General features: G+C 31.8%; 1 pseudogene; it reads right to left on the minus strand.

Annotated features, from left to right (window-relative positions):
• Window positions 1-10470: 10470 nt before the first annotated feature.
• On the minus strand, window positions 10471-10902 carry LOC145130079 (secreted RxLR effector protein 161 pseudogene; annotated as a pseudogene).
• Window positions 10903-15271: the final 4369 nt, after the last annotated feature.

Consider the following 15271-nt stretch of genomic DNA (forward strand, 5'->3'; position numbering starts at 1 on the left):
TGCACTTTGGCCGAGTACCCCCTACGTACTCCTTAACTACGCCCAACATAGTTCATTAATGTCCCACCATCATTCATCCTTCTACGCAACACGTAGAGTCTATCTACGCCCTGCGTAGACTTAAAACTCACAACAAAAATTACCGATTAAAGGAGGGATTTTTACCTGAAATAAATGGGTGTTACAAATTTCTTAATGATATTTCCATAGGTCATCTCAAAAAAGTGATAAAACATTAAGAAACAGTAAATTAGTGATTAAAATGCAAAATAAATAAATAAATAAATGCACCTTATTAAAAAAATCACTTTCGTTGTTAAAATAAAAAAAAATTTGAATTTTTTGGATTTCACTAAATGTATATCCCAAGGAATTAGTTATTCCTTTTACTAAAGATAGATTTTAGATTTCATTTATTATGTTATATTACAAAGATAAAAATATGGTTCCAACTTCTCTTTATTTTAAGCATGATTAATCAAATCAAAATATATTATCATCTCTCCCCCCACCTCACCCGTCAATCCACCCATCCCACCCACCCACACACACACAGAAGCCCACACCAATGTCAAGAAGTCTGTATAGGTTTGAATGGGTGAGAATTTAATTAATGAAAGTTTTATCATTTTTATTAAAAATAAGAATAAATTTAAAAAATCAATAAAATGATATTTCGGTCATATTTTATAATTGTTTTCTAATGTTATTGACAAATCTGTAATATAAGATTAACTTATGAGAGATGTTTTTTCCAAACAGGCAAACATTTCAATTAACTGATTGGACTATATCATAAAAATGTCAGATATTACAAATCAAATTTGTTTATAGGACTTGTATATCCATTCACATGGTTCTTTGAACAACAAACAACATATTAGTAAGGCTATTGCCAACAAGTCATTTATTGCATTTAGAAAAATCGAAGTTGCAAGAGACATTGCACAAACAATCGGGAAATCTCAAAACCGTGTGCTTTTGAACTCGGGTGAACTTCTACTCAACCTTCAATCATTTAAACTTGATAGTGTCTTGTAAATAATTAGGATGCGGACCATGTTTATCATAAATAAAACAAACGTCTATCATGTTTGTTGATCGAATGACAAAAATCTTTGGATATCAATCAAATATGGTTTTCTTAAGATTGTGTTTGTTACACCGGGTATGAATCGACGAAAAGACTTTTTATGGGGTATTTTTGATGATGAGGATGGAGTTCGCTCCTTAGTTCAATTCATTTTTGACAATTCATCCGTTGCTACAAATTTTTTATGCTAATAGTTTGTCTAACCTTTTTCAAGGATAGGATACGATGTTCCTTTCTAGTTGATGTGAAAACACATGTAATGTTTTCTCCACTTGTGATAGCATTTATCGTATCAATGGTTCGCAACAGAAAACCTTAGAATTCTAGCCAATTACCATGCTCTTTCCTCATTTTAGTGGTATTTCACTGGTTAGTGCGGGGAGCGATAGGACTCGGTACCCGACTTTATAATCCGACCTACTCTATAACTGTCGGTTCCGGAACCCGAACCGATGCCATTGGTTCCATTTCCGGTTCCTTAATATGGAACTGACAGAGTTCTCAACTTTTTAAAACCGTTAGGTACCTATTGCTTTTTAATAAAAGATATTTTAATTTTTAATATAACAAATAAACTAACCCAAATCCTTGAATTGCCTTGTATCTAGGATAAATATAATTTCTATTGTTGCATAAATCGACTTTCTGTCCATATTCTTGAACTAACCTTGTAAAAGGGGGCATTTTATTTTCAATAAGGAGATTCCAGACTTTTTCCAACTACAATTCTACTTCCATTCCTAGCTAGTCATCTTATTAAGGTAGCTTTACGTTTGGTTATCTTTTTTGAAGGAGGTCATTTCCTTTTACTGACTTTTATTGTGACAAGTCAAAATGAGCCTCCTAATTTATCTATCTTCTATTCTATTCTATTCTATTCTAATAAAATAAAACCTAAATTGCCTCTTGGCATTCTCTCAACCGAAGTCTCTGGTCGAAAGAATTTGAAGGTCCTATACAATTTAACAAAAAATATGCCCCAAATATTGAAATATCTAAAAAAATTTAAACAAAACAATTATAAATTTTTATTCATAAAATAGGCCCTAAAACTTGCAGAATAGATAACTTAAAATTTCATTCAAGATAATACTTAAAAAAAATCGCTTCTACTCGAATACCATTGCCCTAATATTTCATTGAGCTAAACTTTTCAGTATTATCTTCATACATAACTTTATTCAAAAAGGTTGTTTTTTAATTGTGATTTGCCAATTTTCTTCTTGTTTCTGAAGAATAAAACTCTCATTTAAGTGGAACTTTTCAATATTATCTTCATACAAAACTCTGATTTTCCAATCTTCATACATAACTTTGATTATGAAGAATAAAACTCTGATTTAAGTGATTGCTTCTAGTAAAACTGTAAAAAAACCATAAATGAAATCAACAAGTATATTACATTATCAGAAAAATAAAACTCTGATTTGCTTCTATCTAAAAAATCAGAAAGTTAGCTTTTGATTTTCTGAAATTTCAAAAAAATATGAAATCAGAAACTTTTAAACTCAAAGAAAGATTTATAGTCCAAATCTTTTATTTTTGCTTCAATACCTTTGATTTCAAAAAATAGGAATTAAAAAGAATGAATGAAAAAAACTAGTTTACTTCTTATCAATCAGAAATTATCAGAAAAAAAAATTAAAAACGAACCTACAAATAAAAAACGGAATTTGATTAGTTTCTACTTTCAAAAATCAAAAATTGATTTCCTTGTTGCTTCTGGTTTTCGAAACTAACTTCCTTGTGACTTCCGATTTTCGAAACTACTTTGTGTGTACTTTCAACAAAAAAAAAATCCCTTATCTCCTGATTTCAATCCATAAAAAATGAAGCAAGAAAAAACGAACCAGAACAAATCAAACATCAAAAACCCCTTACCTTCTAATTTCGAAACCTGGTTGATTTTCAAAAATTATAAGATTCAAATTTTTATTTATTTATTTTTTTAATGATTTTCAAGAAGATTGTAGCGTTGTTGTTTCTGATTTTCGAGAAGAAAGAAGAAAAAAGTCAAAGAAGTAAAATTGAAGTAAATTTGTAAGAGATTGTTGCCTCTAAAATCGTTTGATACTAAAGAAACAATGAGACTGTTGCTGTCAAGGATTGGAGATGATTCACTAGCCATCATTAATTTTTGCCTCATACGTAAATCAGCAATCAAGAAATCGAAGCGTTTTTTTCTTTTCCCAATTCAGATTTCCCGTTCACTCCCTTTGTGTGCTTGCGTTCGTACATGTTGATAACTTAGATAAATGTTAATTTTTTTGGGCACTATTCATAAGGAAACTTTAAACTCTCTATGGGCCGGCCCTGCATAAACCATATATTTGATCGGTGTCACTCTAATATGTTTCTACAAATTTTTTCCCGCCATTCACATATGCTACTTATTCAATTTGATAAGCATCAGGTCCTTAAAATCAACAAGAAATCATAATCCTCTTTAATAAATGAATGTTTTTTTTTTGCCACTTGTCACACTCTTATTCAATTTGCCAAAATGTCATTTTTTTAGTTATTTTGAATTAAATCTTTTTCCACATGTCATTATAAATGGATATCAATTTTATTAATGAACTTACATTTTAATTTCAAAATTCCCAAAAATAAAGCTCATTAATTTCTTTTATTTATTTAAATTTAAAAGATAAAAAAACATTTTCGTTATAATAATTTATTAGTTTTCTTATTTTCTTATAAATTCACAGTTCTCATATATTTTGACATTTATATTTATTTTTTTTTAAAATTAACCCATATAATATATGTGTTTCACAACTAGTTAATATCAACCAAAGTTCAAGAAATTAATAATCAAATCGTCTCTCCCTCAAGAAATTGGGCATTGAATACTTTCTAAACGTTTATGGCTTCCTTCAAATCTCTTTTTTGGTTTCAATTTTTAATCTTATCGGGTTTAAATTCGAATTTAATAGGAAGGAGTTTTCTAACATGTGTCCTAAGGGCACACATAAGAAGCATTAAATGAACTATTAATTATGATGAATATTACCATAATTAAATATAAAATTCATTAATTATGAAAAATATTTTTCATAATTAATGTATTTCATATTTTAATTATCGATTGATGATATTTAGAATAGCCGGAGAGAGAAAGGATACGACATCACGTTAGCTACACCTCCAAAACTCATCTCACCATCATTGTTCTTTTTTCTACCATTTATGGTAAAGATATCATCTCCTTATTTATAAAATTGGAAATTTCACATTTTGAATCAAATCATATATGAACTTGGTGCTGAACATTCCTTGGCTGAGAGTAGGCCCTTGCATCAACTTCTTATCCAAAATCCTCCTAGGTATGTTTCCATAAAGGGTCTCACAATTTTTCCAAATAACAATATTCATGTGAAGATCCACGCGCACCACAATTTAGTTTTTTTATTAGCAACTTTCCATTACTATGATGCTTTGCTTCTTCTTTTGTTCGAACCATCCAAGCCATATACCCATCGGTATTAACAAATTGAGGGTAGACCGCAGAAGGTTACTCTAACTTTCTGTTTTTACAGGCCTGTCTAAAGAAATATTTGTACATCTTTGAATAATCTCCTTATTGCACTTGGGTCTATTTTCTCATATCAACAAATGTAGAAGATGGTATTAACCGGCATGAGATTCAGGTGTTGTTTGTTTTGGAAGTGGTTAAATGTCTTTTGTCTTTTTCCATATTTGCAGAAGAAAACGTACACTTGAGAAACGTCTACCCGCCAGAAGGAAAAAATGCTCAAAAAGTACTTTTGTAAAAAAACAAACGGAGGCCTCAGACTTTGGAGCTCTAATTGTGGTTCTAGCTTTGAATCTCAAAAGGATTGATTTCACCGTCAATCAAGGGATGAGCTAAGGATGTCATGACTTTTGATTTTAGGTTGCTTACGATGGAAATGTAGTTTAAATCTTAAGTCGATGTCTCAATTTTATTTTTGTGATTAGTTAATTGTTAACTGCGAAATGACACTATGGCTACTCAAGCTCTTCCTACGAGCTATTCTTGTAATATATAATTTCCATTTAATTCATGCCTTATACATATATTTAGCACTTGGAGGATTATTGCCATTGTTACTAATTATTATCGGGAAAATTATCAGAAAAGTCCTATTATTTTTGGAAAAGTTACAGTTAAGTTTTATTTTTTGTTTTAACAGAAAAATCCGGATTATTTGATTTTATACGACAATATATAATTTCCTGTTAAAAAAAAGACTTTTTCGTTAATTTGAGCCAAAATAAAATAATCGAGACTTTTATGTTAAATTTTATTTTGGGACTTAATCGTAACTTTTTCAAAAATATTGAGATTTTTCTGACAATTTCTTTTATTATCTTTATATAAATCGTATAATTAGTATATTGATTTTTAAAGATCCATGTATGTCCCATGATTTGGAAATATATTAATTTTAAAAGGTGTAACGTGATTTAACTATTTGGAGTTGAACATGTATCACTATTTATATCTTTTAATTGATCATCTATTCCTCTCTATGCTCTGTGCTTCGGTTATTCCTACTTTGGTAAAATCAAACAGGCAAGCAATGAACTTTTTTGTATGTGTTTGATTTTGTTTTTGTGAGTGTGGGTTGTTTGCGAGAGTTTATGACTTTGTGTGAGAGAGTCTGTTATGTGTTTTTTTTTAACATGTGATTGTGTGTGTGAATAATGGTGACATAAGACTTATAATTTTAGTGTATAATTTCATATTTTTTTGATACAATGAATAATGGTGACAACGCACATGGGAAATTCTTGTAATTTAGTCTTTTTTTTGTGCTAGATGAGTAATGGTGTATTGTAAAACATGGAACATGGGAGTAAGCTGCTATGCTTTATGTAAAAATAAATAAAAATAGTATGTCAATGAGACCAACATTGTAACTTTGTAACTTTCCCTTAATTGATTATTAAACTAACAATATATAAATGTTTATTTTCAATTATGAGTTTTTTAAAAAAAAAATTTTAAGAGTTTTTTTTTAGGAGCATTAAACGTCATTTCGTTTTTACCCATAATGGCAACCAACTTTCATTGTTAACCTATAATGACAACATAATTTCCTTTTTAACCCATCATAGCATCTTACTTTTATTTTAAAGTTTATTTGTTATTTTTACATGGTTAACCGTGCAGTACACGAGTTATAACTTAATCTTATCTAAAATGGTTGTTTCTAAGCATGTCTTAGAGCATGAGCTAACTAAATAAATTAACCAACTTTACAAAACTTATAAATACTTTCACATGAAGATCTCTCACACATCTTCAAATATTAATCATATAAGTCGGTGGTGGTGAAGTATGCTATTTGATATAGTGTGGATATGTACTATTGTAAATTTGTAATGGATCAAAATCCTTCCACTTCTCACATCCATGCTAACAAAATAAAAGAAACTCTCTCCAAATCATGAACTATAGTGCAATGAGGATGATACGAAGAATGAGGGTTGATGTTTTTATGATTGTTGTGAGAAAAAAAATTGTGTTGCACTCTCTCTACCAATTGTTCAATGAGGATCTTGCTCATCCGGCATCCACTATTCCACATCTACACTCCCCACCCTATGGGGTGACAATTAACAATGGTGGACACTGAATACAACAATTTTTAGTGGGTGTACACACCCCACCTAAAAGTGGGTCCTACAAGGAAAACACGATATTTTTTTTTTTTTGAGAAAATATAAATTTGAACACAATTTCAGGATTTTTGGCACTTATTTACTTAAAAATCCAGGAAAAAACCTTGTAAAATCAGATTTATTATTATATTTTATAAGTAAAATTGGCCACGGATTACACATGTCTCATAAGTAACGGCCAGCAAAGTTGCACGACCATCATTGGTAATGGCCAACAAAGCCGCACAAAACCCTTTGAAAAATATCCACCGATTGATCCATATGTAGACACATGTCATGATTTCTTGTATGATCATTTTGTCTTCTATTAACTAATTTCTTAATGAATTAATGTCAAAAGCAAGAGCCACCACAACGAGTTAAATATGAATTGACCCATAAATATCAACATGGACAAGTGTCCGGTTAGACCCAAAATAAATTCCCTTCATCATACGTCGTCCATTTTTTACCATAACCCTTAAAGATCAGTATGGACACGTGTTCGGATAGATCAAACACGTGCACTATCTCATGCACAAGTAGAGATGGGACTACATAGAGCCTTATTGGATGAACGGAATTGCAGGATTTATTATTTAATTAGTGGACTTCAATAATTCAATAAGAGTAAATTACATGAATGGTCCCTATGGTTTATGGTAATTTGCGCGTTGGGTCCCTAACTAAGTTTTTTAACTCGGAAGGTCCTTACTGTTTATTTTTGTTGCGCGTTCGGTCTCTGTCTTACCTAAAAAGACTATTTTTCATTTGATTTTTTAATTTATTTAAATAAACACACCCCAACCCCACCCTCTCACATTACCTTACCTACCTCACTATTTTTCTCTATTTAAATAATAATATTTTTAGATAAGACATTGACCAAGCGCGTAACAAAAACAAAAAGTAGATACCAAACACGTAACAAAAACAAACAGTAGGTACCTTCCTACTTAAAAAAATAAGTTAGTAACCAAACATACAAATTACCCAAACCATAGGGATCATTCGTGTAATTTACTCATTCAATAAACATGAGTGGGTCACCTCGAATTTACAAAACTAGACACTGCCTATAAATATCATTGCCATTGATCTAATTATTCATACGTTCATTCACGACTTATTTCACCTTTGAAGCAAACACTACTACATAAACCCTATTTTTCTCCTCGGGTAGATGGCAAGCTCAAGGATGGCAAGGTTTGTGAGTGAAGTAGCGCCCCCACAATTTGTGAGTTTGATGAGACATAGAGCGACAAAAATGTTGGACACTATAACTGAAGACGAGAGGGAAGCAGAAACAAGTATTTCTTGTGTTCCATTAAATCAAGCAAGTGGTGGTAGTTCCATGCACTTTCGTAAACAAGCCCAAAGGAAGTTTTCTGTGTTTGGAAATTGATGGATGCATGGAGCTATGTTTTTTTTTGGGGGATTTTTCAGTTGAATTGTTTTAAGACCCAGGTTTTAGTTTCACTCTCTCCAGACCAGTTTTTTTCAGTCTTTTGAGTAGTGGGGTTTTAAAGTTATTAAAGCCAAGAGTAGTAGTACTGCTAAGATGTATTTTATCGGTTTATGTAAACGAAAAGTTATGTGTAGTGAGCTATGGAACTTCTGTTAATCTATTTAATTAAGTTATTAGTAAAATAAAAACGTGTTGTGTTACTAGCAAGTGCGATTGTAAAGTAAAAATACTTTGGTATGTGAGACTGAACAAATTAGGACAGAACAATACCATTTGATGTAGTGTTTGGTAAAGATGGAACTAGGAAAAAAATGGGAGGAAGACCAAATTAAATGGGATTAAACTTTCAAAATTTAAGACTAAAATAGAACATACATGGACAAGGAATTTAAGACTAAAATGTGGTCAATACCTTGTTTGGTCTTCTGCAATCTCTCAGACTTCTACAAAAACAAAAAAAACAAAAAAAAATTCCAATACGTCATTCAATTGTCAAAATATTTGATAAACTCAATTATTTGGTTTGCTTTTCTAGTAACTAGTGAAGAGGCTCATGCCTTGCACAGTCCGATCTTTTTTTTTTTTTTTTTTTTTTTTTTTTTTTTTTTTTTTTTGATGTTTGGTGTGTCACGAAAGTAGGACACTATAATTGCTTGAGTGTGAAGGTATGATGCTTAAAACCGAAATAACCAATCATCTGCCAAATGAAAATTTTGATCTAGATAACATGTATCCAATAAAGAAGTTAAAAAATGGCAGCTTTTATAACTTATATAGATACAAATAGAGGAAACCTAAACACTAACTCATAACTTCAATTGCTCCACCAAAAAATGAGACTACATAGAAAATGACATCTTTTTTTATAATCTTTTACTACCCGATACATTACAATTGGTCCACCAAAAAATGCATCGCGTTGGCCTAAGTCATAGTCCTGGGATAAAGGCCACCACAATATCCTTGCTAATTTACTCATTCTTTTGGAAACTAATATTGTAAAATATACAAAATAGAGTCCCAGATTCTTTTTTTACAATATGATATCATTTTGTTGTATTTTTGTACCAAGGTTGTTAAAATTTAAATAATAATCTGTTATTTTCTTTAATAACCATATATGTTGACCTTGGACCAAACCTAAAAAATAAAATATACCATAGCTCATAGGAACAAAGGGCAAAATGGGACCTGTGGTATATTGTATTTTTCACGTTTGGTGCAAGAGATCAATATTAAAAATTGATGATGCATCTAATACAAATGTCAAAACTTGGATCTCGTATGGACTTGAAGAACTTTTTAATGTGATCCGACTCCAAGATATATCTTAGAAAACAACAATTATATTTCTGAACACAGCTAATGGTAACACATCATATATCAAGATGAAAATAAAGAAACAAATATTGTCTGTGAAGCTTACTTTGCAGAAACATGATGTGAACATGCCCTTTCTTCACCTTTGACTTGTCAAAAAATTCTCATTCCATTCCATCAAGTAGTTTTTATTTCCTCTTGAAATTTGAAAACAAACCAAGTTTACCTTTGTTGTCATATCAAATGCAGATAAGGTACCACCAGTCACATTGATCTAGTTAATTACACGATAACAATGTGAATTTGAAGACATATAATCCAAATCAGCTATTTTCCACATCCTGCAAAGTCCATGGTGTTGGTTCAAAACAAATGAACAATGCAAAATGCAGAAAAGCTCTCGTGTATTATTTTTTATGAAAAACAAAGAACAGAAGGCTGCAATATATAGCAATATATAGCAGAACTTACAACTGAAAAAGTAAATGCTGGAAACATGAAAAGACTTAAGTAAAAGTAGGAAATATGAAAGACTTCAACAATTATGAAGACAGACACGAGAGCACTTATTTCACTTTATTTCACTGACTTTGAATCAGTCTTCAACACCCCCCTTTGATTCAAAGCTTCCAATGCCAATACATGCTCGGAGACGCTGAAAACGTGCAGGCGGAAGAGCCTTAGTGAACATGTCGGCCAATTGTTCTTCAGTAGGACAGAACTCCACCCATATTACACCTGCTTCCACCAAGTCTCGAATGTAGTGGTGCTTAATTTCAATATGCTTGGTACGCCCATGCATAACTGGGTTTCTTGTCATGGCAACTGTTGATTGACTGTCACAGTAAATCACAGTTGGTTCCCTTTGTTCCTGCATAAGATCACCCATAAGTCTTCGTAACCACACAGCTTGACATGCGGTAATTGTGACCGCCACCTATTCCGCCTCGGTTGATGATAAAGCTACTGTTGCTTGCTTCTTTGACTGCCATGAAATTATTCCAGACCCAGTATTGAAGCAATTCCCTGTTGTACTCTTCCTGTCTTCTTGTGATCCTGCCCAATCACTGTCACTGTATCCTTTTAGCACAAACCTTTTAGAGTTCAAATACCAGATACCATAGTGCTTGGTACCAACTAAGTAACAAATGATTCTTTTGACAGCTCCATAGTGTTGTTTTGTGGGTTTGTTCATGAATCTTGAAACTACTCCCACTGCAAAACTTATATCTGGTCTTGTGTGAGTGAGGTAGATTAACCTCCCAACTATGCTCCTGTAATTTTGAGGATCTGTCATTCGTGTGTCATCTTCACATGTTTGCTTTTCATTAGTGTTCATAGGAGTTGTGACTGGTTCAATATTCTCCATGTTGAGACCCTTTAGCATGTCTGATACATATTTTTATTGAGCAATAAAAATACCGGTGTTTGTTTGCTTTATTTCGATCCCAAGAAAATAATGTAGCTTTCCAAGGTCTGTCATTTCAAACGTCTTCATCATCTCCATTTTAAATTGATAAATGAGCTCTTTAGACGACCCTATGTAGATCATGTCATCAACATAGAGACTGACTAACATGATTCCTGCATCACCTTGCTTCTTATAATACATGGTAGGTTCACTAGGACTTTTCTGAAAACCGTTGAAGCGAAAGAAGTTGTCAATCTTGCTATACCATGCACGCGGAGCTTGTTTAAGCCCATACAATGCCTTATTCAACCTATATATCTTCCCTTCTTGCCCAGGAACAATAAATCCTTCGAGTTGTTGAACAAAAACTTCTTCTTTTAGGTCCCCGTTTAAGAATGTCGACTTAACATCAAACTGGTAAACTTCCCATTGTTGTTGTGCAGCTAATGCAAGAATTAACCTTATTGTCTCAATTCTTGCCACCGGTGAGAATCGAGACTACCATCGGCATTGAACTTTTTTTTGGAGACTACCATCGGCATTGAACTTTTTTTTAAAACCATGGGCAACTAATCTTGCTTTATGTTTTTGGAGACTACCATCGGCATTGAACTTTTTTTAAAAAACCCATTTCAAAGGAATTGGATGCTTACCAGCTTGAGGTTCCACCAAATCCCATGTCTCGTTCTTTTCGATCGCCATAATTTCTTCCTCCATTGCTTTCTTCCAGTTAACATCTTGAAGTGCCACATCTGCTGAGACTGGATCACCAGCGAACAGGGCTAGAGTGCTATCATAAATGTCATTCAAGTTCCTATATCTGAGTGGTGGAGTTTCTGGAGACGACACATCAGAAGAACCAGATGTGGTCCTCGAGGGCGTAGCAGAAGATGATTCACCGTGAGTAGAGCTCGGTGTCGGACTTGATAGAGGAGACATGGGTGTATTGATCGGATGATCATGCACTTCATCTTCTACATTTTCAAATGAATTTGGCTGTGGCATTAAGTTTGTGTGAACAGATGTATCCACATAACTTGAATATTCTTCAAAAATCACATCACGGCTGATAACAATATTCTTATTTATAGGATCGAATAACCTGTAGGCCTTTGACATTGTACAATAGCCCACAAAGATGTATTTCTTGGACTTCTCTTCTAGCTTGTGCCTATTTGTGGTGACCAATGCATAGCATAAACAGCCAAAAACACGCAAATGATCAACAGTGGGCTTGAACTCATACCAGGCTTCGAAAGGTGTTTTATTCCATACTGCTTTGGTGGGTGATAGATTGAGGAGATACACAGCTGTGGCTACAGCTTCTGCCCAAAATGAGGCAGACAACTTACTTGTTTTTAGCATTGATCGAGCCATATCCACAATAGTCCTATTCTTCCTCTCTGTGATTCCGTTTTGCTCAGGTGTGTAAGGAGCTGCCAATTCTATTCTTATTCCTTCTTCTTCACATAATGTAGTGAATTCCTTTGACATGAATTCACCGCCTCTATCAGTTCTTAAAATCTTGATTACAGCGTTTCCTTGTTTTTCGACAAGGGCTTTGAATTTTTTGAAGTGCTCGAAAGCTTCAGATTTCGCTTTGATGAAGTAGACCCAGCACATACGAGTGAAATCATCAATAAAAAGCAAGAAGTACTTACTCCCTGAGTGTGATTTTGTCCTCATTAGACCACAGATTTCAGCACATACTATCTCCAGTTTTTCTGTTGCTCGTCTTGTGTGACAACCGTCAAAATTCGAGTCGGTTCTAGATTTGACTAAACTTAGTTGCACGTATAGGCACGACACATACTAGACTTAGTAACTAGAAGCTAAGTTATAACCTACTAGAAACTTGGAAACAAGTAGAATCGAATCATAGTGTACTTAGATTTCACATGGTTATGTGAATTCTACAACTACTTAACTTTAATGACTATCCACATTCGGGTCATTCCTTGACTTGAAAACCATTTCATGAATCATATACACCCATCTTGCACTTGACCTAGTAGTAGAAATTAGGTCATAATCTCATAGAAACTTGAGTCAAAGTTGAAAACTAAGACTAGTATACTTGATTTCCTCAATTTCGCTTGAATCTCGAAACCACTACATAGAATGCCAATAAGCCGATAAAATAAGTTACAAACATTATTTATAATTATAAAAGAGTTATAATACCATAAAATAATTTGAAGTCTCAAAGATACAATTCACTTTGATGTCCAAAGATTTATTAAACTCCAAAAACCCTAAAAACCCTAAAACCTAAATTTTTTAAAGTTTAACATCAAGAATTATATAAATTTTTTTTATGAAACTTATAAAATTATCTTAAAATAATAAAGTTGGGAAATATAATCAAGGAAATTATAGTTTAATGTACCAACATTTATCCTTATTTTATAAGTGGAAAATCAAGGATTTTATAAAACAATGTAAAGCTTAAGCATATTTTATAAAAACATTAGAAATTTATAAAAATTGGGAGAAATGATTTGAATGGGATTTATGAGAGAGAAATCCTCTCTCCTCCTCCCAAAAATCGGACTCATCCCCCCAATACACCATTTTCCCAAGTCATTAATCAATTTCACTCACCCACTCCATCTCTTTCTCTCTCACACTCCCTCACTTCATTTTCTCTTTATTCTCTCTTCAAGCTTAGATGCTTGATGATCAAAGTATGTTGTTAAAAAGCTTTCAAATATGTTCATGAAGGATTTATTTCCAAATAAATATCTAAAGCTCCTTTTCTGACCAAATCCGATTTTTCCCAGATTCCCACCAACAAAATGAGATGTTCAACAAATTTTCAGAAAATAATTCATTTTTTTCAAATTATTATAATTATTGAAATAAAATAGGTCAATAAATCATATAAAATACTTTCTGGGGTCTATAAATCCTAGTTAAATTCGTGGATGACCCCTATGGTAAATAATGATCCCTCATTAAGTTTCATCGATTTTTGCTACTGTTTAATATGGTTTTGAATTTTCTTTTTGTTTGGCTCCAATAAATCATAAAAGCACTTTATAAAATCTTAAAATGATATATAACAATTTTCGCAGTTGCTACCAGAGGTATAAGACTTAGTTGTGTATATTCCTATTTTTCCCCGATTGTTGTGTATATTATGGACTAAAAACAGGAAAAATAGTTTTGCTTATCCACAATTCATAAAAATTTACCAGAACACCTTGTAGTACACTAGGATGCTACATAAAAATTTTGATGATTTTTCTCTTCTGTATACTATTTTTCTCCTATTTTCTAAGATTAAATACACTTAAATACACAAAATCGGATTTCAATATATAAAAATCACATTTGGTATTTTTCCCAGATTATTTACTCTGTAAATGAAGTGTACAAATTTTTTGGTAATTTACTTTAACTGTTTAATAATTATTATTCAATTAATGATTATTTAAGAGGATTAAACAAGGAAAAATAGCAACACTAACTGAAAAATATCTTTTATATTTTTCACAGCTTCTAGATGTATAATAAAAGTGTTACAAAAATTTTGGGCAATTTTGGAAACTGTTTCCTATTTATTTCAATTTTTATTAGAATAAATGCTCAAAAATCATAAAATTTGGTTAAACAGTTTAGAAATCAATTTTTATATTTTTCCCAGCTTAATAATGTTTAATAACAGTAATACAAAAAGTTTGAGTAATTTTGGAAACTGATTTCTATTTTTCATGAATTTGTATCTATTTAGAGAATTAAATATATGAAAAATGGTTATACATATTCATAATCCATGAAAAATTTAGCTAGAAGTCTTTTAGTACATTTAGAACCAAAATCTGAAGTTTGGTAATTTTTATTAACTGTTTAGTATTTTTCATGATTTTATGGTTATTCAAGAAACTAAAATCGTGAAAAATAGTCAGACAAATCAAAAAATTCAAGAAAATTTATCTTGAGGTCTTTGACTTCAATTAAAACTAAAATGAAAACTTTGGGAAATTTTAGAACTAAATTAATTTAGTTTTTGAATATTTAATCATTGGAACACCTCTTAAAATATTAAATATTAGCATTTCAATAATGGGAAATTTCCACTTAAATTGTTATATAACAATTGATTCATTGAAATTAATTTTTCACAGAAAAATGTTTGTAACTTGTCAATATTAAATTTTGACACACTATTGGCATAATTCTATTGTAGTAGTAAGTATACTAGTGTTAGATTTCGATTAGAGACTCACTAGCGAATACCATTATTGTAGGAATCGACAGTGGTACGTGTGGAGCGTAGTCAAGGCACCATTTGCATCATCTCAATGCATATTGTGAGTATTTA

Source organism: Lactuca virosa, chromosome 1 (genome assembly GCF_052849685.1).
Source record: "Lactuca virosa cultivar CGN04683 chromosome 1, Lactuca_virosa_CGN04683_v6, whole genome shotgun sequence".
Taxonomy (NCBI): Eukaryota; Viridiplantae; Streptophyta; class Magnoliopsida; order Asterales; family Asteraceae; genus Lactuca; species Lactuca virosa.